Consider the following 25,917-nt stretch of genomic DNA (forward strand, 5'->3'; position numbering starts at 1 on the left):
TTAAGTTTACATCTACGGTGCTTGATTTGGAGCCTGAAGCAGCAAGAACGTCAGGACAAAGCTAAAACTGAGACTGAAAGTTAATATCCAGAGTTGGGACTGAATACTGTTGAGGTGGATCTAGGAGCAAGCAATGTGAGAAACAAAGAGAAAGACAGAGAGAGACAAAAGAATGAATTTGAACTATTACCCAGAACACCAGACAGATAGGTTCCAGAAAATCATGCCTCACAAACTCGATCCAGTTTTTTTGAAGAGTAGAACAAGAAGAAAGATGAAGGCAGAAGGGTAGACGTTGTTGAATGGACCTCAGCAAGCCTTCAACAAGGTTCCACATGGTCGACGGTTAATCCAGGGACAGCTAGCCAATTGGATATAAAATGAGCTTGACAGTAAGAGACAGTGGGTGATGATAAAGGGTTGTTGTTCAGATTGGAGCCTGTGACCAGCGGTGTGTCACAAAATACACACCTAGATATTCAGAACACAAGAAGAAGCCATAAATTATGTTCAAGAGAAGTTTAAAATACATGCTGAGGGCCAGGTAACCAAAGTGGATTGTGATTGGTCTATTGTGTTGCCAAGGCTTGGAATCAATATGCAATTGGTCAATAAGAATAAACTGGAATATGATTGACACAGATTTGTGTCTAAAAATATGATTGTAATGGCCAAAAGGCAGACTCTCCAGGCAAAGTTGACCACTGACCCGACCTGGTGGCAACACAATAAATCAATCTCAATCCATTTTGGGTATGTGGCATTTAGAATTAGATCATGTACTTTAAACTTCTCCAATACAGGTTAAATGTCATTTATAGCTTTCTCTTGTATCATTTAACTGGGAAAAGTTGCAGTTGGGACAAGTTGCAGTGAGCTAGCTTAGGTTGTCTATGTGCTTGGTTGGATGTTTCTTTGCTGATGTGGAACCAGGTCTGATTAACGCGACCTTGTCTATGTGTTTACTGTCCCCACTCTCAAATAGCTTAGATGACCTAACTTTTAAGTTCTGACTCCGTTTCTGAATACTTCCACATATGGAAAAGGGTTGTTTTTCAGACTGGAGGCCTGCGACCAGTGGTGTGCCGCAAGGATCAGTGCTGGCTGCTAAACTTTTTGTCATTTATTTAAATGATTATGGTGTGAGCCTCGGTTGTACAGTTAGTAACTTTGCAGAGGACACAAAATTGGGGGTGTCATGAACAGTGAAGGTTACCTCAGAGTACATTGCGATCTTGATTAGATCGGTAAATGGGCTGAGGAGTGGCAGAGGGAGTTCAATTCAGATAAATGTGAAAGGCTGTATTTGGAAAATCAAATCAGAGCAGGAATAATACACTCAATGGTCAGGCCCTGGGGACTGTTGATGAACAATTAGGCCTTGTAGTTCAGGTTCATTTTCAGGAGCATCAAGACAGAGACAGGTCAAGGGAGCTGCTGAGAAGATAAATTATCCCTTTTAAAAGAACTTACCTCGAACGTCAGCGGCCTTCATTTGCAGTAACAGTGGGAACGGTGAGAGCAAAGAGCTGAGTGGGAGCAGTCAGATTGCATTCTGGGAAGGTGAGTGAACCGATATATTTGGGCAGCGGCTGAACCCAATACGCTGCATCACACCCACCCTCTTCCTCGAACCAATAAAGCACATTTTGTGGTCTGATGATAATGTAAGATTTTTCTATTCTTTTTAATCGTGTGATTGATAATACTTTTCTTTCCTTTTTCATTTATCTAACTTAAGACTAAGTAAAGGTTAAGGTTAAAAATTTCAGGAGATCCCAGAACTGTGTAATTATCCTCTTGCTCAATGTGGGAGCTCAGGAATGCAGCAGATGCCCACTACTCCTTCGTGTGCAGGACGTGTGTCCAGCTGTAGCTTTGTTTGACTGCACGATGGCTCTGGAGCTGCGGATGGACTCACTTGGACATATCCATGATACTGAACAAGTCGTGAATAGCACATTTGGTGATTTGGCCACACAGCAGATTAAGATTGCTGAGGGATAAAGGGAATGGGTGACCAAAAGGCAGAGAAAGAGCAGGAAGGCACTGCAGGAGTTCCTGTGGTCATTTCCCTCCAAAGCAGGTGTACCGTTTTGGATGCTGTTGGGGAAGATAGCTCACCAGGATAGTGCAGCAGTTCATGGCACAATGGCTGGCTCTGCGGTACAGAAGAGCAGGAAACAGAGTGAAAGGGCCATAGTAATCGGGTATACAATTGTAAGGGAGTAGATAGATGGTCCTGTGATCGGAAATGAGACTCCTGAATGGTATGCTTCCTCCCAGGTGCACGGGTCAGGGATGACTCAGATCAGCTGCAGAATATTCTGAATGGGGAGAGTGTACAGCCAGTTGTCATGGTGGATATGGGCAACAATGGTATAGGTAATAAATGGGATGAGATCGCAGAAGCACAATTTAGGGAGTTAGGAGTCAAGTTAAAAAGTAGGATCCCAGAGGTAGTAATCTCAGGATTGCTACCAGTGCCACGTGTTAGTCAGAGTAGAAATGAAAGAATAGGTTGGATGAATGAGTGGCTTGAGATATGGTGCAGGAGGGAGGAGTTCAGATTTTTGGGACAGTGGGATTGGTTCTGGGGGAGGTGGGACTATTACAAATTGGATGGTGTACACCTGGGCTGGACTGGAACCAATATCCGAGAGGGTGCTTTTGCTTACACTGTTGGGGAGGTTAGGTTTTAAGCTAATGTGGCAGGGGTGTGGGAACGAAATGAGGAGGTTAGTGAACAATAAGGAGCTAGTAACCAAAGCCTGTAATGACCTAGATAATGAAGCCCAGCGTGACTAACGGGAAGAGTAAGTAGGGAGCAGATGAATAACGTAAAGGGACTGGTGGACTGAGGTGAATTTGTTTTAATGCAAGCAATGTAGTAGTACTTAGGGCTTAGACTAGTAACTGGGAGTATAATGTTATTGCTATTACCGAGACTTGGTTGAGGGAAGGGAATGATTGGCAACTAAATATCGCAGTGTATTGATGCGTCAGGTGGGATAGAGAGGGAGGTAAAAGGGATGGTGAAGCTGCGTTCCTGGTTAGAGAGGATATCACAGCTGATAGGAGGAGGGATGGCAGAGTATTCTAGTAGTGAGGCAGTATGGACAGAGCTCAGAAATAGAAAAGGTGCAATAACAATATTGGGCCTGTACTATAGACCACCCAACAACGAGCATGAGAGAGAGCTACAAATATATAAATAGATTATGGAAAGATCTGGTGCAACAGAGTGGTAGTGATGGGAGATTTTAATTTTGCCAACATGGACTGGTATTCACTTTCTTCGAGGTTCAGACAGAGCAGAATTTGTGAGGAACATCCAGGAGGGTTTTGGAGAGCAGTATGTAAATTGACCAACTCATGAAAGGGCCAGGTTGAATCTGGTGTTGGGGAATGAGCCCAGCCAGGTGAATAAAGTTCAGTAGGGGATTACTTTGGGAATAGTGATCACAATTCCATCAGTTTTAGAATACTCATGGACAAAGACAAATGTGGTCCTAAAGAAAGAGTGTATATTGGGGAAAGGCCAACTATACCAAAATTCAGCAGGAGCTGGGAATTGTGGATTGGGAGTAGATGTTTGAAGGTAAATCCACATTTGATATGTGCTAGGCAGTCATAGAGAGGTTGCTTAGGGTGCAGGAGAGACACGTTCCTGTGAAAATTACAGATAAAAACGTCATAATTAGGAATCCATGGATGACAGGTGAAATTCTGAGACTAGCTAAGAGGGAAAAAAGAAGCATACATAAAGTCTAGGTGAATGAAGAGAGATGAAGCTTTGGAAGAATAATGGAATGTAGGACCAATCTGAAACAAGAAACTAAGAGGGCGAACATGGTTCATGAAATACCTTTCACAAACAAGGTTAAGAAAAATTGCGGAGCCTTTTATTCATGTATAAGGAGCAAGAGGTAACTAGAGAAAGGGTTGGCCCACTCAGAGACAAAGGAGGAAATTTACATGTGGAATCAGACAAAATGGGTGAGATTTTTCATGCATACTTTGAATTGGTATTCACCCAGGATTAGATTAGATTCCCTACAGTATGGAAAAAGGCCAATTGGCCCAACAAGTCCACACTAACCCTCCAAGAAGTGACGCACCCAGACCCACACTCGTAACTGAGAGTCCACGTGGCTAATGCACCTAACACTATGGGCAATTTAGCATTACCAGGTCACCCGGCGTGCACATCTTTGGATTGTAGGAGGAAACCAGAGCACGCAGATGAAATCACGCAGACACAAGGAGAATGTGCAAAACCACACCGCCTGAGCTGGGAATTGAAACCAGCTTCTTGGCGCTGTGAGGCAGCAATGCTAACCATTAAGCAACCATGCCAGAGAGGGGCATGAGGGATGTTGGGGTTAGGGATAGATGTTTGATTACTCTAGTTCAAGTCAGTGAAAGGAGAGAGAAAGTATTGAGTATTCCTAAAGATGTTAAGTTTGACAAGTTCCCAGTTTAGATAGAAGCTATTCCAGGTTACTGAGGGAAGTGAGAGAGAAAATAACTTGGGCGTTAATTCATATCTTGGCAGCATCCTTAAACATGGATAAGGCTCCGGAGGACAGGACAATTGATAATGTTGTCCCCTTGTTTAAGAAATGTAGCAGGGAAAATCTCGATAATTATAGTCCAGTAAGTCTGATGTTAGCAGTGGGGAAGATATGGGAGCTGTGGGAGAGGATCTATTTCCATTTGGAAGAAAATGGATTTATCAGTGAAAGGGAACATGGTTTTGTGCAGGGAAGGTAATGTCTTACCAACTTAATGGTATTCTTTGAGGAAGTGACAAATTTGATTCTTGAGGCACAGGTTGTAGATGTCATACACATGGACTTCAGTAAGGCATTTGATAATGTTCTACACGGTAGGCTGATAGATAAAGCGAACTCATATGGGATCCAGGGTGTATGAGCTAGATGGATAAAGAACTGCCGAGGCAACAGGAGACAGAGAGTGGTAGTGGAAGGGAGTTTTTCAAACTGAAGAACTGTGACCAGTGGTGTTCAATAGGGATCAGTACTGGGACCCTGTTGATTGTGATATAAATAAATGATCTGGAGGAAGGGATAGGTGGTCTAATTAACAAGCTTGCAGATGATGCTAAGATTGTGAAGAGACTGCCAGAGAATGCAACAGAATATAAGTAGATTGGAGTGTGGAGCAGAGAAATGGTTGGTGGCGTTCAATCCAGGCAAACGTGAGGTAATGCATTTTGGAAGACCCAATTCAAGAGCGAACTATAAAGTGAATTGATGGACAGAACAATATGGGTGTTCAGAGTCACTGTTTGCTGAAAGTGGCAATGTCAGCCAATAGAGTGATCAAGGAGGTATGCAGCATGCTTTCCTTCATCGGATGTGATTTTGAGTAGAAGAGTTGGCAGCTCATGTTACAGTTGAATAAAACTTTGGTTCAGCCACATTTGCAATACTGCGTACAGTTCTGGTTACCACATTACTAAAAGGATGTGGATGCTCTGGTGAGGGTGCAGAGGTGGTTCACCAGGATGTTGCCTGGTATCAAGAGTGCAAGCTCTGAAGAGAGGCTGAGTAGATTAGGATTATTTTCAATACAAACACAGAGGTTGGGGGGAGCCTGATTGAGGTCTACAAAATCATGAGAGGTACAGACAGAATGGATAGCAAGAAGCTTTTTTCCCAGAGTGGGGGACTCAATTACTCGGGGTGATGAGTTTAAAGTGAGAGGGAAAAGTTTAAGGGAGATATGCGTGGAAAGTTTTTTATGCAGACGTTAGTGGGTGTGTGGAACATATTTCCAGCAGAGGTGGTAAAGCGGGCACCATAATGTTATTTAGGATATATCTGGACAGATACATGAATGGACACGGAACAGAGGGATACAGACCCTAAGAAAATAGGTGACAGTTTTAGATAGAGGATCTGGATCATGCAGGCTTGGAGGACTGAAGGGTCCGTTCCTGTGCAGTAATTTTCTTTGTTCTTTGTTCTTTTTTCATATTTCCTCAGAAGTGGAGTTGCCGGTAGGTAGAATAGTGAAGAAGGAGTGTGGCATGCTTTCCTTTATTGGTCAGGCCATTCAATATAGAAGTTGGGAGGTCATGTTGAGGCTCTACAGGACATTGGTTACGTCACTATTGGAATATTCTTGTTTCCTTCCTATTGGAAGGATGTTTTTGAAACTTGAAAGGATTCAGAATAGATTAACAAGGACATAAACACATTTGGAGGATCTGAGCAATTGTATCATAGGCTGAATAGACTGGAACTGTTTTTCCTGGAGTATCTGAGGCTGAATAGTGACTTTATAGAGGTTTATAAAATTGTGATGGGCATTGATAGGATAAATGGACAAGTTATTTTTTCCCCTGGAATGGGGGAGTCCAGAACTAGAGGGCGTAGGTGAAGGAGTAAAAATCACACAACACGAGGTTATTGTCCAACAGGTTTAATTGGAAGCACTATCTTTCGGAGCTTCATCAGGTGGTTGTGGAGTACACAATTGTAAGACACAGAATTTATAGCAAAAGTTTACAGTGTGATGTAACTGAAATTATACATTGAAAAATACCTTGATTTTCTGTTGAGCCTCTCATCTGTTAGAATACCATGAAAGAATATTTCTTTCATTTGTACATCACATTTTTTTAAAAAAGTTACATTCTCAGTTTAACTGCAACAATTGGTGTCAGCCAGATAATATGTGGAAGGTGTTAGCCCCCCGTGTTCTCTGTCTGCCATAGTGTTTAGACTGATGCTAATCCAAAAAGTGAGTTAACAGAGTCTTGCATGGATTCATACAGTTTTTGAGCAAAGTACAATGTGGGCGGCACGGTGGCACAGTGGTTAGCAATGCTGCCTCATAGCGCCTGAGACCTGCATTCATTCCCGCCTCAGGCAACAGACTGTGTGGAGAGTGCACGTTCTCCCCGTGTCTGCGTGGGTTTCCTCTGGGTGCTCCGGTTTCCTCCCACAGTCACAAAGATATGCGGGTCAGGTGAATTGGCCATGCTAAATTGCCTGTAGTGTTAGGTAAGGGGTAAATGTAGGGGTATGGGTGTGTTGCGCTTCGGCGGGTCTGTGTGAACTTGTTGGGCCGAAGGGCCTGTTTCTACACTGTAAGTAATCTAAAAAAATTCTGCAAGTACACATTCAACCTACAAACGTATATGTATATGTGTGCTCATGGGGTGGTGGGGAGGGGGGATTGTGGGTTTGAGAGAGAGTGTATATGTGTATGCATTTGAGTGTAGAGTGTCTAGATTAGATTAGATTAGATTTACGCCCACGAGTCTAAGTCTGTGAGAGAGTGCATCTGTGAGTGTGGGAGTGTGTGTGTGTCTGTAGGAGTGTGTGTGTTTGTGTGTCTTGGTGGGAAGTTCTGAGTGTCTTTGAGAGAGAGAGAGAGAGTGTGTGTGTGTGTGTGTGTGTGTGTGTGTGTATGTGTGTGTTTGTGTGTGTGTGTGTGTGTGTGCGCGCGCGCGCATGTGTAGGAGTGTCCGTGTGCATGTGTTGAAAAGCTTTCAAAGGATATGGGCCAAGTGCTGACAAATGGGACGAGATTAGGTTAGGATATCTAGTTGGAATGGACGAATATACTGAAGAGTCTGTTTCCATGCTGTACATCTCTACGACTCTATGACTTTATGTATGACTTTCACCAACTTTGGTGTTTCGGAGCAGTTTTGCAGGTGGGAACAATAAGTCTTAAAACGAGAGCTCAGAAGAGCCAGGAGGAGACATGAGAAGTTGTTGGTGGATAGGATCAGGGTAAAAAATTAGGTCTGCAGATGCTGGAGATCACAGCTGAAAATGTGTTGCTGGTTAAAGCACAGCAGGTCAGGCAGCATCCAAGGAACAGGAAAATCGACGTTTCGGGCATAAGCCCTTCATCAGGATCAGGGTAAACCCTAAGGTTTTCTATCGGTATTTAAGGAATAACAGAATGACAAGAGTAAGATTAGGGCCAATCAAGGATAGTAGTGGGAAGCAGTGTGTAGACTCGGAGGAGATAATGGAAGCATTAAATGAATATTTTTCGACAGTATTCACTCTAGAAAATGACAATGTTGTCGAGGAGAATACTGAGATACAGGCTATTAGACTAGGTGGGATTGAGGTTCACAAGGAAGAGGTATTAGAAATCCTGCAGAGTGTGAAAATAGATAAGTCCCCTGGGCCGGATGGGATTTATCCTAGTAGACTCTAGGAAGCCAGGGAGGAGATTGCCGGGCTTTGGCATTGAGCTTTAAATTGTCATTGTCTACAGGAATAGTGCCAGAAGACTGTAGGATAGCAAAAATGGTTCCCCTGTTCATGAAGGGGAGTATAGATTAGTGAGCCTCACTTCAGTTGTTGGCAAAGTGTTTGAAAAGGTTACAAGAGACAAGACTTATAATCATCTAGAAAAGAATAATTTGATTAGGGATAGTTAGCATGGTTTTGTGAAGGGTAGGTCGTGCCTCACAAACGTTGCTGATTTCTTTGAGAAGGTGACCAAACAGGTAGATGACAGTAAATGGGTTGATGTGGTGCATATGGATTTCAGCAAGGTGTTCGATCATGCTCCCCACAGTAGAGTATTGTATCAAGTGTGGAGGAATGGGATTGTGGGAGATATAGCAATTTGGATTAGTTATTGGCTTGCTGAAAGAAGACAGAGGGTGATGGTTGATGGAAAATGTTCATCCTGGAGTCCAGTTACAAGTGGTGTACCGCAAGGGTTGGGTCCACTGCTGTTCGTCATTTTCATCAACAACCTGGATGAGGGCATAGAAGGGTGGGTTAGTAAATTTGAAGATGACACTAAGGTTGGTGGAGTTGTGGATAGTAACGAAGGATGTTGTAGGTTACAGAGTGACTTAGATAAGCTGCAGAGCTGGGCTGAGAGGTGGCAAATGGTGTTTAATGCCGACAAATGTGAGATGATTCACTTTGGTCGGAGTAACCGAAATGCAAAATACTGGGCTAATGGTAAGATTCTTGGTAGTGGAAATAAGCAGAGAGATCTCGGTCAGGTACACAGATCCTTCAAAGTTGCCACCCAGGTTGACAGAATTGTTAAAAAAGCATACAGTGCTTTAGGTTTTATTAATAGAGGGATCAAGTTCCAGAACCATGAGACTATGCTGCAGCTGTACACAACTCTGGCGTGGCCGCACTCGGAGTATTGTCTACAGTTCTGGTCACTGCATTATAAGAAGGATGTGGAAGCCTGGAAAGGGTGCAGAGGAGATTTACTAGGATGTTGCCTGGTATGGAAGGAAGCTCTTACGAGGAATGGCTTAGGGACTTGCGGCTGTTTTCATTAGAGAGAAGAAGGTTGAGAGATGACTTAATAGAGACATATAAGATAATCAGAGGGTTAGATAGGGTAGACGTGGAGAGTCTTTTACCAAGTATGATGACGGGCAGCATGAGGGGGCATAGCCTTAAATTGAGGGGTGATAGATATAGGAGAGATGTCAGAGGTAGTTTCTTTACTCAGAGAGTAGTAAGGGTATGGAATGCTTTGCCAGCAATGGTAGTACATTCGCCAACTTTAAGTCATCATTGGACAAGCATATGGATGTACATGGAATAGTGTAGGTTAGATGGGCTTCAAACTGGTATGATAGGTCGACGCAACATTGAGGGCTGAAGTGCCTGTACTGCGCTGTAGTGTTCTATGTTCTATGTCTTTGTGAAGATGTAGATATCTTTTGGAACTGATCTAAGGCTTCAATATGAAACTACAAACAATCAGAGTTCATCCAGAGTCAGTTCCCACTGAGTTTGATGGAGTCAGTGAGAAGCCAAAAAACCTTTTCAGGGAAGCACTGAGGATGTCGAATCATACAACCCCATTCCTGAGCTTCAGATCATGCCTGTTACTGAGCTCTCTGATTGGGCTCAGTACAACACAGCAGCTAATTCATGGAAAAAAAAACAAGTAAAGAAAGTCAGTGATATCAGCTTCAGGCCAAGGGTGAACTGAATGGAACCAGACAAAGTATTGCTGAATATAAATTTGCAATTAAGAGGTGGACTATTTTTATAGTATATCGCACTTTGAATGAGGAAACCTCTCTTTTTTCACTTCTGTCCAGATGTGCATATCAGGGAACTCAGTGAGGAAGAGTGGAGAGGAACCTAGCGTTATGATTCCCGCTCTGGCCTCCAGTTGCCTCACTGAGGACTGATTGCTTGGAATAATTTATTTATCGTGCATGTCTGATTCCTCTTTCAGTTATACTTTTGCTGTTCAGATATCTGCCAACTGTTGCTCATTGCTAACAGCACTTTACACCACTTTGCTCATCCAGATTCTTTCATTTCACTCCTCAGATGGAGCCAATCTTTGCCCATTAGAAAAGGAATCATGATTTGGAGATGCCAGTGTTGGACTGGGGTGTACAAACTCAAAAATCACACAGCACCATCTTATTGTTCAACAGGTTTATTTGGAAGCACTACCTTTCAGAGCATTGCTCCTTCATCAGATGGTTCTGCATGTTGCTGCTTCTCCTCTTTCATTCCATTCCTGACATGGACCCTTCGTTCCATTATCTGCAGCATTCAATGTTGGCTCACAGTTACTTGGATTTATTCATCAACTGAATTATTTTCAGAACTGGATATTTCACTGCATACTTCAACTGCTCTCTGAAACTTTTCTGTGTCACCACAAAAATAAGTGCATTTGTACAGCAACTTAGGTTCCTCAACATATATGTGACTTGTACAAAGATTTTAAAAGCAGCAGAATCCAAGGAATGAGTTACACGAAAGAAATGTAAAATATACAGCAACCAGAGAAACATGAAACTGGCAGATATGGCAAAGAGTAAAATCACAGATTTCCTTCTGCTCTGAATCTCTGGGTCATCCTCTGTTTTTCTCTGACCCCTCAGTCCCTTACGCACCTTAATGGTCTCCGAGATATGTCTGACAGTCAGAACATTGAGAAAAAGAATGAAAGCGAATGGGAGCATTGGTGTCAAAAATCGTTCAAAATATTGAAAACTTAACCACCCATGGAAAGTATAATAACGCTTTTTGGTTTCACAGTACCATGGAACATTCTTAATGATCTTTCTAGGTTTATATTGAAAGTAGTTGGGAATATTCTTTAAAGAAAAGAAAATACAGATAGTTGCTAGAAGCCTCATTGCAGTTTTCTCTGTGCAATACTTTGTTTTCATCAGATGAAAACAAATGGCAACAAATCGATCAAAAGAGAAAGCAACGGTGAACCAGACAGAACAATCAATGGTCAAGCAGCTCAGGACATTTAGAACAGAACACACAGGAGTGAGATCCAGGAAACTTGGTGGATAATAATAATATGTAAATCTTACAAGTACAACATCAAAAGCAATATACAGGAGATCAGACGCTGCCATGGCCACCAGATAGCGAATGCTGCATGCTGAAAGACCACACTTGCCCCGAGCCAAAAATACAATCGTCACTAGACTAACTGTAAGAAGGAGAAAAATGAAAAAGACACTTGAAGTTTCTGATCAAACATTTCTCTGCTTTGGCCTGGATTGTAAGTGATGGATTTTAGTGCAATGAGAATTGTCGTTCCATGTCACATAAAGTTTAAAGAATTCAAAGTCTTCAAATGAATCATTTTCCCAATTAAAAGGCATAGGGAATAACATGATTAGCCAGTTACTCCAAGAAACACAGTCAGCTACTCATTGTTTTATTGGGGTTGACAGTGGTTGATTTCTTCTGCTTTATAGGTTACTGTGTTTGGCTGGAGTTTCCCTTTATGCCACAATATCCACACAATGACTGACCGCCCCTCCCCCCCCAACCAAACACACACACACCACCCCCCCACACCCCCCCACCCCCCCCCACACACACACACACACTCCCCGGGATTAGAAATATGAAGAAAGAGAGACATTGAATTCAGACATGGATTCAAAATTCCTGTATTTGGTTTGAAACCTCCACAATTGTGATTGTGTCTAGAATTGTACATCCATACGATTTGATCTGCCCGACAGTGCACTGAATCACTCCACAGTGTTAAGGATTAGGTGGCCTGCAAAATATGTATGAACAAATGTTGGGGCATTTAGATCCTTCATCTGAACAACCTGGCAATCTGAACGATGAAGATATTTATCTGTGAATCCAAATACCATGTTCCAGGTGGTATATCCACTGCAATAAGAAGTACTTCAATATTCGGTATGGACTTCACCCACCTGTCCAATGTTCTATACCACAGCCCCCACCCAAATAAAACCTTAATCCTTGCAGCATTGGTAATTGCAACTTTCCAGTTCAGAAATCACAATTTATCTGGAATTAAGCAAAGCTTCCTGTCTAATATTCCAGGCTCATGGACCAAGCTCCTTTCTGTGTGAACAAAGATCTCTCCCAGATTTGGAGCACACACTGCGACTAGGAATCCCCATCATTCAATCAGCACTGTCCATCAACATCACACAAATTGTACCACAACTTGTTCTAGTAGACACAAGAAGTGTACTACTGCTAGGCATCCGAGATTACTTCCCTGGATTCAGGCCAATGTTAAAGATGAGGAGAGATGAAGGCCTAAAGGTCTTATCACTCAGTTATTCATTCAGAGATCTGGATGATGTTCTGTGGGTTCGATATCGGCATGCGTCGAGATTAGTGTGGTGCTGGACAAGCACAGCAGGCCAGGCAGCATCCGAGGAGCTGTAAAATCAACGTTTCAGGCAAAAGCCCTTCATCAGCCTTTCCTGATGAAGAACTTTTTCCCAGATCATCAATTTTCCAGCTCCTCAGATGATGCCTAACCGATTGTGTTTTTCCAGCACCACTCTAATCTAGACTCTGGTTTCCAGCATCTGCAGTTCTCACTTTTGCTTAGTCAATATCTGCCATGGCAGATCATGCAATTTCAATTCAATAAAAATCTAGACTCCTGATTTTGACAATGAATGGTTGTCAGTTTTTGGGAAAGGAAATCATCTCACTCACTAACATCCTTTCGGGTGGGTAATTTGTTATCCTCAACCCATCTGGTTTAGATGTGACTCCAGATCAACAACCTGGTTGATGCTTACCTGCCCTCAGGACAGTTAGGGAAGATGGGGAAGTGTTGGCCGAGCCAGCAACACCCACATCCTCTCAATGAAGAAAAGAAACCGGAACTCCCCATTCACAGCCAACTCATCACCACGGATGGCTGCTCTCTTTTTAGACCACACCCTGTTATTTGAATATCCCACATTGAGTCCATTGTCTCAACTATGAAATTCCCAAAGTTGATCCACTTTCAAAGCTAAAGGATCCTCCACTTAATTCAGTGTAAATTCCTGGAGTCGGGATAACCAACATATAGACCGATACCCAGCACCGACAACCAAGGTAAAAGGATCTGTCTCCTGGCTCTAATCAACTTTGTGACAGCGTTGGAGATCAACCTTTGTGAACATCTGCATTTTCTGGGGCGCACAAAAACCCACAGGGTGTTGGGGGAGAGATACAGAATTTTTACTCAGCAACAATGTTAGAATGACGAAACCATGTTGACTATTTGAATTCAAATTGTTGCTTGCTAGATGATTATAAATCCTATCTCTGATAATCCTTTCCAAAATCTTTTCTAAAACAGACGTAATGCTCACTGGTCTATAATGATCTGGGTCATCGCTACTGCTATTCTTGAACAAGGGCACAACATTTGGAATTCTCCAGTTGTCTGGTACTAAACCTGTAGACAATGATCACTCAAATATCAAAGCCAAAGCTTTGCTATCTCCTCCCTAGCTTCCAAGAGAATCCTCGGATAAATCCTATCCAGCCCAGGGGACTTATCCACTTTCACTCTTTCTAAAATTGATAACACCTCTTCATAACTAACCTTCAATCTTTTCTAGTCTAATCTCTCATATCTCATTCTTCTCCTCTAGAATGTTTTCCTTTCCCTGAGTGGAATCCGATGAGAAATGATCATTTACAATCTGCATTGACAGCTCCATCAGTGGATAGAACATATAAATGAAGCATCACATGCTTAATATTGTTATGGTTCTTGTTCCCACTGTGGTCAGATATTCCATTTTATTTAGTTCCTCACAAACAGTTAAAGTCTTTCATTGGAGATCCTCCTACTTGCGCAAGACCGCTGGGGTAAGTTGTTACCCTCAAAGTAATAGGACTACTCAGTGCAATTTTATTTTGAGAGATGCTCCCAGTGAAATTTGGACACTGGGGTTAGTTATTCCCTTGGGCTAGGAACCCACCCCCTGGAAAATACTAATTGAAAAAGGTTCACTGAACCACATTGCTTCTCGAGTTGAGTGATCCTTCCAGCTATTGACGAGCATGCAATATAGTTCTACAGTAAAGGTATTCCCCATAAAACTTGCAATTGGAGTCATTGGTAGTCTCCTGTTTACTACAGTGATGCATTTACTAATACCCCAGAAAAGCAAGAATACAGGGTCAGATGTTCCCATTCGATCAGTTGCCCACACTCAGTACAGTTCCACAATGACACATCCTCCTAGCAATATGAGGCCACAGCATTCAGACAGCCCAGCCTGAGCATCGTGATCCACATTCAGTACAATTCCACAATCAGTAATACCTCACTCAGAGTGATTCCCAGAGATCTGGAGCAACAGTACACAACATTCCAATCAATCTCTGGATAATGCAGAGTGCCTGTGAGCTACAGACAAACGACTTATTTTCTGAGTTATGGAATTACATCACAGAGTTGGTTGGAAATATTAACTGTCCACATAAATCACATACATTAGGAATTTGTACTGCCCCAGTCAGTGCCCAATAAGTCAAGGGTTAAATGCATCCATCATGCACAGCAATGGATCAGCATTCAGACAGCACCCAACATCAGGCAATGGGATACGCGAGGGAAATAAAGACTGAATATCAATGGGAGAATAAAATACTGCAAGAGAGTCCATTACAGAATGCTCGTGCCCCAGAACACTCGGTCTTCGGTATTGTACGAACCTCCGGCATTATGGAAGTAACGTATGTTCTCTGAATCTTACACAGTCTTATCAAATACCAAATGAAATTTGATGGATATCTCACCCAACCCTCCGACAACAACATTTTCCTCCTGGGGAACGATATTGGAATTGAAGAGACAGGGCGTTATTACTTCAGTGAGTGTAATCCACTGTGTTACTCCTCTGATGTAAAACAGACTGGGCCAGCTGTGTCCCAGCCAGCAGTGTTGATGCTGCAACCCTAATATTTACAATGTACTTTAGGAATGTTCAGCTCGGTGTTATCGTGACTGCAAACAGTTATAAAATTCCAAGTGCTCGCTGGCAACAACAAGTCCCTTCAATACTACCTCACTGCCACCATCAACATACCTTCCATCCTTCAGTAGCCACAAATCATTCTGGGGTTACTCAGCACCTAAATGTGACCTCCAATAAACCACCGCACCTTGACACAGTGATCCGAACAACATGAAAAGTTCCATCCAAGCAGAAAAACCTGAACACACTGAACTGCCCTGTGTGGTGTCAGTTCCCTGAATGGCCATCCTCAACCAACACAGTGTCTTGTCATGAACAAGTTATCACAAAGTAAACACAGACAAACATTCATTCCCACCACACCTGCTTCCCAATCAGCAGAGTGCAAGGAAGAAGTACAAGTGTTGATGGGTAACAACAGCAAGTCACGTTATAACTGTTAGAGTTTATAAATCGAGATAGATCTGTCTCTGTGCTGTGAAATCACAATCACTGTTTGGACAGACATCCCTTGTGACAATCAGTGCAATGATGCCCCACACCATGAGGCAAAGAAGATCAAGTAAATCAGGATCAACAGACAATTCATATTCATTTCACTGTTCACTGCTGATCCTGACACAGTTTCAAACTCAATGAAATCTACAATGCTAAACATCAGATTAAATACAGGTCTTAACAGCAGGGCTGACTTTCACTGCCTATGGCCGGAGCTTCAGAGCAATATCGTGTCCGAAATCACACATCAGACCTCCAAACCCACTTGTCTCAGATCAGCAAAAAGCTCTGTTGTACCCCCCATCCTCCACCGTTCTGTGCCCCATGACCCGGTACAATAATAGAGATTTCATAAGTTGGTGGAGTACTGCAGTCCATGGTGTCACACTATGAACTTACATTGAATAGGTCTAAAAACACATCGAGAGAATTCATCTCCAAGATGTCACTACTGACAAAATAGCTATTATAACTAGAATACAAATCTAAATTGATAACAAGAGACAAAGTAACAATCCCAAACAAAGTCACGAGAGAAATTTCACAAAGATCATTATCATTCAGGGAACCTCAAAAGACTATGATTCAATTTAAAAACAGCAGACTTGAACTACCACGGAGAGAGAGTGGTCTTGCTAAACACTGTCCATACCAGCCAGGGTTGCTTCCCAATCAAACTCCAACAATGCAGCCTCAGTGTAAACCCATTCTGCACAGGATAGAGAAACAGACAGTGCTGCACATTACTGACGAGCCTTCTCAGGGACAATATCATTCGCTTTAAACTCAGTAAGTGAGGACAGTAACACCTGGCATCAGGATTTGTCTTGCTAAATGGAAAGGAAATAATTATCAGTCATAGACTGGAAATAAGTATGATTAAATGCAGACATTTGTGAAACATAAGTTGTTACAATACTTACCAGGAATACTAATAATGGCAAGGGTGGTGTAGTATACTTTTTTAACGATTTCTGTTGCAAGATACATTTTCTTTTTTGTCTCTTCTTGCTGCTGGCAATCAGTCAGAACTGGAGAATTTTCTCGGAATTGGAACTGACACAGTTCCCAGCGACTGTTTTTATATTATGTGGTATCTCCACTGGGAAACTGTGGTGACACTTTTTTTTATAATTTGGAACAAACAGATTCTGACAACAGGTTTATTTTAATGATGTGATGTCATTAAGATTTAAGACCGTGTTTGAATACTGCAAAGACTGGATTAATCTGATCCTATTATGTCTCAAATGTTAATTGTAATTTGTCTTCAAACAACAATGCTTCATTATTTCACTCACTACCAGTCCCATCAATATCTCAATACCTTTTGATTTTTTTTTCAGTGATGACCTTAATTTTGCTGAGGCTATTCAGTCATTCAATACCTCATGCTGTCAAGCTCCTTGAGAACTATTCTGATGGAGGGAATGTATTGTTGCATCTTTTAGAAATAGTATTAATTTCGTTGCTTAAGGAGTTAAAATGAACGTCTGTGTAGCTGCAAGTTCTTGGAATGAAACAGTGTATCACAGGGCTTTACAGTGAGCAGATAGAAGCTGCATTTTATCCAGACAACAGTTTAAATTTAGTCAATTAATCTAAAAAGGCTCTTTGAAACTACGAACCAATTAAATTTAAAATGGATTGCTCTGACATGCAGAAACGAGTTGTTTTGCACCAGAGCCCAGGCTCTAACTTTGCTCGTCTTTTTAAGCAGATTTAACACAGATATTCAAGGAGGGATGCAGCTGGTCAAAACACACAGCTGGTTAATCCACAATGATCTCTGAAATGTGGTTGGCACATCGTCCAAATGTGTGGTCTCTGAATTCTGACTTACCAATTTCTCCTTCATCAATTTTAACATTCCTCTCAGTTGATGCATTCTTCTTACCAAATGACATGATTTTAAACTGATACTCTCCATTTGCCATTCATCAGGCTTTTGCCCGGAATGTTGATTCTCCTGTTCCTCAAATGCTGCCTGACATGTTGTGCTTTTCCAGTGCCACACCGTCAACTCTAATCTCCGGAACCTTTGCCTACTTTTAAATGCTGTCTAGCCAGCATTCCCCACGCTATTCAATCATTCCCGAAAATTTGACATGTAGAGCAAATATGTGGTCTCTGAAGTCTGGCTGATGATTCTCCTTATTCGATTTAACATTCCTCTCACTTCATGCTCAAAGTCGAATTCAAATGGACTAAATTCGGTTCATTTATTTGTTGCATCTCTGATCGCAAAAAGTACAATTGTCTGGATAGTCTTGACCACAACCCCTTAACATGGTCTTTAATGTCTGATACCACCTCTCTAGTGCAGTGATTCTGCATGGTACACAGTATATTTGAATTACTTTATTCCTCAGCTATCGATAACTTCCCTGAATAATTTTGATGCAAAGTTTGATCATATCTGTGATTGCATCTCTGTGGATACTGCATAATTAGTGAAATTTTTGAGTAATTGCTCTACAATTATTTTCGCCATGGTATTGCATAATGGAAAACACTCTGGAAATCTAGTGGACACATTCATTATTGTTAACAAATACTGATTCCCACTTTACGTTTGGGGTGGGAGACCTTCGGACCTTCGGGAGACCATCCTACAAGACGGACTTCAGGACTAGCAACCAAGTTCAGTACCCATGGGGATAGCCTCAAACGGGATCTTGGGTTCATGTCACTCTACTGGTGACCCCAACTCTCTCTCTCTCTCTCTCACACACACACACACACACGCACACACATACACACACATACACACACGCACACTCATATGTGCACACACATACAGTCCTCACCCTAACACCAACACACACCATCTCACACATATCCCACCATATACACTTAACTAAGCTCACACACACATATATGCACACACACTCTATCACGTGCACTCACACCCAACATGCACACTCAATCTGTTGCTCCTCCATTCGCACACAGAAAAGCTGATAGGGTGAATTTATTTTTGCAGAATTACATTTTATTTTGCTCAGAAACTGTAGGAATCCATTTAAAACTCTGTAAAACTATACAGAGGGCTTGTCAGTCAGATATTTGGGATACAGACAGACTTCACACCTATTCATTAAAAAGCTGAACTATCTTGAGAATATAATGTAAAAGAAGCTCTGGGTGTTACATATCAAAGAACAGAAACCACATATCCCATTTTAAAAGATGAAAGTTATTATCTAAGATTGTTTACTGTATCACATCTCCATAACACTAGACTCCTTTGGCTATAAATTCTGTGAGCATGATCTTAACCCCCACAATCACCTGATGAAGGAGCGGTGCTCTGAAAGCTAGTGCTTCTAAATAAACCTGTTGGACGATAACCTGGTGTTGTGTGATATTTAACTTTTTCCACACCAGTCCAACACTGGCAACTCCAAGTCAACCCTATTCCAAATTTGGAACTCGAGAACAAATCCCGCAAAGAGTCTGTTATGGACTCAAGCAGACCACCTCAAAACCTTTCAAGAAAGCAGCCCAGACCCTTACTTTGCTAATTAAGTGTAAGTAAGCTGCATTCAGGAGGGTGGATGTAGCCTGTCAAACCACTCAGTTTGAAACAAAATAGAATTTATTTCCAAGATCACTGAATGAAACACCAGCAAAAGAAAACAGAATACAGAATAACTTAATCCATCCGATACTTGCAACAATCCCTATAAACACGCCTTGGCCTAAAAGGTAAAATCAAATACAGGTTCTTATAGGAGAGAAGTCACAGAGAGAGAGGATCAGTATGGGGATTAGTGTCCCAGATATTTAAATAAAATTTAGCTGAGAAACGTCTGGTTTAATTTCGATTGCTTGTTGGTCATTGAATCAGAGGTGAGTAAATGACTCTTTCAGTTACTAAGAGTTTTTTAGGGATGTAAACAGTGCCTTTAGGGATTTTACAAACAGTGAGCAAGGAAAAGCTGCTGGAATTGGCAGAGAAACTGGGATTCGGGTGACCTTTTAGAGAAAAGAAGAGATAATTAAAGCTATTAATCAACATAATATTTCTGGAAAGGCCATCCAAATCTTTGTGAATGGCTGCAAATCAATTGCAGATGGAGCAGTTTGAACAGGAAAGGAAACTGAAAATGTATGAATTATACACAGACGGACAACAGAAAGAAAAAGAGAGGGAAGAAAGGGAAAAAGAAAGAGAAGGGAAAGATAAATTATGAAAGAAGATAAAGAAAGGGACAGAAAGTGTGAGTTGGAACAGACCAAATCAGAACTTGAAGCAAAAAGACTTCAAATGGCAGAAGTGCAAAGGACGGGATAGTGACGATAAGTGAATGTATCGAGCCAACAGCCTGGTGGTGTTATGGACAAGGCCTGACCCTCCAAACATCTTTCAGCAGGTAGCCCAAATGGTATCAGTGCTATTTGTTTCAGGATATTGTACAATGGTCTTTCCGAGTGAATTAGCTGGTCCGACTGCCAAGTTTTAAACAAATAAAATTTATTTACAAAATTACAAAATGAAACACAATGAACTAAAAATAGAATACCCGAATAACTTATCCTATCCGAACCTGACAGGTTCTCCCAACTTAATGATGTTGTTCCAAAATACTTACAATAGTATTTATCCGCGGCACTATTTGTTAGGGGTAAGGAAAAAGAGCCCCAGTAAAGCTTTCAAAGCCAGCCAAAGGGCTATGCATAATCAGGTCTGGCTAACACTGGGAAAGTGGTTAACACTGTTAATGACTTCTGACAGTCCTCTGTCCACTGAAATGTCTTGCCTTTTCTTTCAGCAATTCAGTGAGTGGAGCAGCCACACTTCTAAAATTCGGCACAAATTTTCAATAAAATCCACTCAATCCCAGGAACCATAGTGCTGCTCTTTTTGTCGATGATATGAGAAATTCCCCAACCACTTTTGTTTTTGCATCCCCTGGGGCCATTCGTCTGTGTCCAGGAACATGGCCCAGGAAGGTGACATGGGCTTTGGTAAATCCTTTTTAGCTAGGTTTACCATCAAGCCTGTCTTCCGAAGTAAATAAAACAAGTCTGACAAATGCTGTTAATATTCCTTCCATGATGTGACTAAAAATCACTAGGTCATCGGTGTACACCACACAGTCGGGTAATCTGGCAATAACCTTAGTGGGCAGCACGGTGGCACAGTGGTTAGCACTGCTGCTTCACAGCGCCAGACTCCGGGGATCAATTCCCGCCTCAGACGACTGACTGTGTGGAGTTTGCACATTCTCCCCGTGTCTGCGTGGGTTTCCTCCGGGTGTTCCGGTTTCCTCCCACAGTCCAAAGATGTGCAGGTCAGGTGAATTGGCCATGCTAAATTGCCCATAGTGTTAGATAAGGGGTAAATGTAGGTGTATGGGTGGGTTGTGCTTTGGCAGGTCGGTGTGGACTTGTTGGGCCGAAGGGTCTGTTTCCGTACTGTAAGTAATCTAATCTAATTTGGATGTGAAGTTTGACACTTGATCTGACAGTATTTCTATTGGTAGTCCACATAGAACAAAGAACATGGAACATAGAATGTAGAAACTTACAGAACACAACAGGCCCTTTGGCCCACGATGTTGTGCCAAACTTTAATCCTAATGTAAATTATAATAACTTTACCTACGCACCCCTCACCACACTGTTCTCCATGTGAGACAGAGTGGGAGGGGTTACTGTGAGGCAGAGTGGGAGGGGTTATTGTGAGGCAGATTGAGAGGGGTCACTGTGAGGCAGATTGGGAGCGATTACTGAAAGACAGAGTGGGAGGGGTCATTGAGTCAGATTGGGAGGGGTTACTGTGAGACAGAGTGGGAGGGGTCATTGAGGCAGATTGGGAGGGGTCACTATGAGGCAGAGTGGGAGGGGTCATTGAGGCAGATTGGGAGGGGTCACTATGAGGCAGAGTGGGAGGGGTCACTGGGATGGGTTACTGTGAGTAGACTGGGAGGGGTTTCTGTGAGGCAAATTGGGAGGGGTTAGTTTTAAACAGATTGGGAGGGGTTGCTGTGAGGCAGAGTGGGAGGGGGTCACTGTGAGCAGACTGTGAGGTGTTGCTGAGAAGCGGAGTGGGAGGGGTTAATGTGAACAAACTGGATGGGTCACTGAGCACAATGGGAGGGAGTCACTGTGAAACAGACTGGGAGGGATTACTGTAAGGCACACTGGGAGGGGTCACTATGAAACAGACTGGGAGGGGTCACTATGAGGCAGAGTGAAGAGTCACATCTTTGGATCATTGAAATCTCTTCAGTGGTAGAAGTGATCTGTATATGAAAGAAGGATTTTACCTGAATTGGAAGGGGTCTAATATGCTGGCAGAGAGATTTGCTGGAACTGCTTGGGAGGTTTTAAACAAGTATGTTGGAGGAGTGTGTGGATCCAAAGTGATAATGAAGAAAGAGATTATTCTGAGACTGGTACAGTTGGGAAAAGAAGTCAGTCAAACAATCAGGGCAGACAGAAACAGAGCAGGGAGTGAGGTAAGGCTGATAAATTAAACTGCAGATACTTCAATGCAAGAGAGCAAACAGGGTAGGGTGATAAACTCACTGCACGGTTGGTGAAGTTATTTGGTGGAACTAAGAAAGGAATGATTACATAATCGGGGTTTTACGACAGATTCCCGTACCAATTGTCAGTGTAAGTTTGCTTGCTGAGTGGGAAGTTTCATTTTCAGACGTTTCGTCACCATACTTGGTAACATCTTCAATGAGCCTTTGGTGATCTCTAAAAATGACCCTTCCAGCTCAGCAAGCAAACTTACATCCAGAACCTCAACCTGAGCTACAAATCTTCTCAAAAAAATCAAGTGAATCCTTAGAAGGGCACAAAGTCAGTAAGAGTATACTTAAGAGGGCAATCATGAGGGCAAAAAGGGTACATGAGATAGCTTTGGCAAACAGAGTTAATGAAATCCAAAAGAATTTTATAAATATATTAAGATCAAAAAGGTAACCAGGGAGAAAATAGTGACCCTATTCTCTCCCTGTAAGATCAGTGAAGCTGTCAATATGTTCAGCCACAGAAGATGGAGGAGATTCTAAACAAGTATTTTGCATCAGTGTTTACTGTGGAGAAGGACATGGAAGATATGATTTGGAGAGGCTGGTGTTGGACAGAAGTGTACAAGGTTAAAAATCAAACAACATCAGGTTATAGTCCAACAGGTTTAATTGGAAGTATTAGCTTTCGATGCGCTGCTCCTTCATCAAGTGATAGTGGAGGACACAATTGTAAGACACAGAATATATAGCAAAAGTTTACAGTGTGACATAACTGATATTATACATTGAAAAATACCTTGATTGTTTGTTGAGTCTTTCATCTGTTCGAATACCATGACAGTTTCACTTCTTTCATATGTAAATCATAAACCTTATTTTTAAAGTTACATTCTCAGGTTAACTGTAGCAATTGGTGTTAGCTGGACAATATGTTGAAGGTTTATCTACCTGTGTTCTCTGTCTGTGCCATAATGTTTAGATTGATTCTAATCTAAATAAGTGAGTTAACAGAGTCTTACATGAATTCATGCAGTTTTTGAGCAAAGTACCATGCAACTCTGCAAGTACAAATTGGGTTTTTGTGTGTGTGTCTGTCTGAGGTGGGGGTATGTGAATGTGAGAGAGAGTGTTTCTGTGTGTGTATGAGTGTAGAGTGTCTACGTCTGTGAATGGATGCATGTGGGAGTGTGTGTGTCTGTCGGAGTATGGATGTGTGTTTGTATCTTGTACCTGGGGTTGCGGATTGTGAATTTCTCTGAGAGAGTGTATATGTGTCTGTGAGTGTCGAGTGGTCTAAGTCTGAGAGGATGCATGTCTGACTGTGGGAGTGTGTGTGTTTGTAGCAGTGTGTGCGTGGGTCTGTGTATACGTGTGTCCGTGTGCACGTGTGTGTATAGGAGTGCCTGTGCGCGCATGTGTGTATGTGGGTGTGTGTGCAGGCATGTCTGTATGTGTGTATAGTGCCATGGTGGTCACCTGTAGTGGGACATGAACCCAAGGTCCCGGTTGAGGCCCTCCCTACGGATATGGAACGTAGCTATGAGCCTATACTCGGCCACTTTTCACTCCTGCCTGTCCTGAAGTCTGCCTTGGAGAATGGTCACCCGAAGGTCTGAGGTTGAATATCTTGGACTGCTGAAGTGTTCCCCAACTGTGAGGGAACAGTCCCATTGCCATAGCTTTTGCTCGGTTTCCCCAATGTACCATGCCTCAGGGCATTCTTGCCTGCAACGTAAAAGATAGACAACGTTGGCTGAGTCACATGAGTCACAAGATATAGAATGTGGGAAAATAGATGGTGACATCTTGAAAAATGTCCATATTCCAGGCAAGGAGGTGCTGGATGTCTTAAAAAAGATAAAATCCCAGGAACAGATCAGTTGTAACCTAGAACTATGTGGGAAGCTAGGAATGTGATTGCTGTGCACTTCGCTGATATATTTGTATCATTGATAGTCACAGTTGAGGTGCAGGAAGACTGAAGATTGGGTTACGTGGTGCCATTTTTTAAAGAAAGGTGGTAAGGCAACTCCAAGGAATTATAAACTGGAAAGCTTGACATTGGTAGTGGACAGATTGTGGGAGAGAATCTGAGGGACAGAATTTACATGCATTTTGGAAAGGATTCCTGATGAAGGGCTGAAGCCAGAAACGTTGATTCTCCTGCTTGGATGCTGCATGACCTGCTGTGCTTTTCCAACACCACACCTTTTAACTCCGATCTCAAGCATCTGCAGTCCTCACTTTCTCCTAGATCTCATGGAATACAGGGAGAACTAGCCATTTTGATACAGAACTGGCTCGAAGGTAGAAAACAAAGGGTGGTGCTGGAGGGCTGCTTTTCAGACTGGAGGCCTGTGACTAGTGGTGTGCTACAAGGATCGATTCTGGGTCCGCTGATTTTCATTACTTATAGAAATGATTTGGATGTGAACATAAGAGGTAAGTTTGCAGATGACAACAAAATTGGAGTTGCAGTGCAGAGCAAAGCTGACCTCAAATTAAAATGGGATCTTGATGAGATTCGCTAATGGGCCTAAGAATGGCCGTTGGAGTTTAATTTCGGTAAATGTGTGGTGCTGCATTTTGAGAAGGCTGATCTTGACAGGCTTTCAGGTTATAGTCCAACATGTTTAATAGGAAGCACACTAGCTTTTGGAGCGACGCTCCTTCATCAGATGATAGTGGAGGGCACGATCGAATTTATAGCAAAAATTTACAGTGATGTAACTGAAATTATACATTGAAAAAAATGATTGTTAAGTCTTTAGTTTCACTTCTTTCATGTGTAAATCCCAAAATCTTTTTTTAAAGTTGCATTCTTTGGTTAGCTGTTAACAGTGGTGATCGCTAGACAATATGTTGTTGAAGGTGTTAGCCCCCTGTGTTCTCTGTCTATGCCCTGATGTTTAGATTGATTCTAATCTAAAAAGTGAGATAACAGAGTTCCCTGGAATGTTGCAAGCTGAGGGGTGACCTTATAGAAATTTATGAAATCATGAGGAGCATGTAAATCTCTGTTGTATCACTTTTTAGATTAGAATCAATTTAAATATCAGGGCATAGACAGAGAACACAGTGGCTAACACTTTCAACATATTGTCTCGCTATCACCATTGTTAACAGCTAACCCAAGAGTGCAACTTTAAAAAAAGGTTTTGTGATTTACACACGAAAGAATTAAAACTATTACTGTATTCTAACAGATGAAAGGCTTAACAGACAATCAATTTTCAATGAATAATTTCAGTTACATCACACTGTAAATTTTTGCTATAAATTCTGTGTTACAATCGAGCTCTCCACTATCACCTGATGAAGGAGCGTAACTCCGAAAGCTAGTGTGCTTCCAATTAAACATGTCGGACTATAAACTGATGTTGTGTGATTTTTAACTTTGTACATCCCAGTCCAACACTGGCATCTTCAAATCTTGACAGGACTTGTACACTTAATGGTGTGGTCCTGAGGAGTGTTGGTGAACAAGGAGACCTTGGAGTGCAGGTTTAGTTCCTTGAAAGTGGGGTCACAGGTAGATAGGGTAGGAAAGAAAGCACTTGGTATTCTGATCAGTGCATTGGGAGGTCATGTTGTGACTGTACAGGATATTGGTGAGGCCAGTTTTGGAATATTGTATGCAATTCTATTGTTGATGTTGTGAAGTGTGAAAGGGTT

The sequence above is a fragment of the Hemiscyllium ocellatum genome, chromosome 33 (assembly GCF_020745735.1).
Source record: "Hemiscyllium ocellatum isolate sHemOce1 chromosome 33, sHemOce1.pat.X.cur, whole genome shotgun sequence".
Classification (NCBI taxonomy): Eukaryota; Metazoa; Chordata; class Chondrichthyes; order Orectolobiformes; family Hemiscylliidae; genus Hemiscyllium; species Hemiscyllium ocellatum.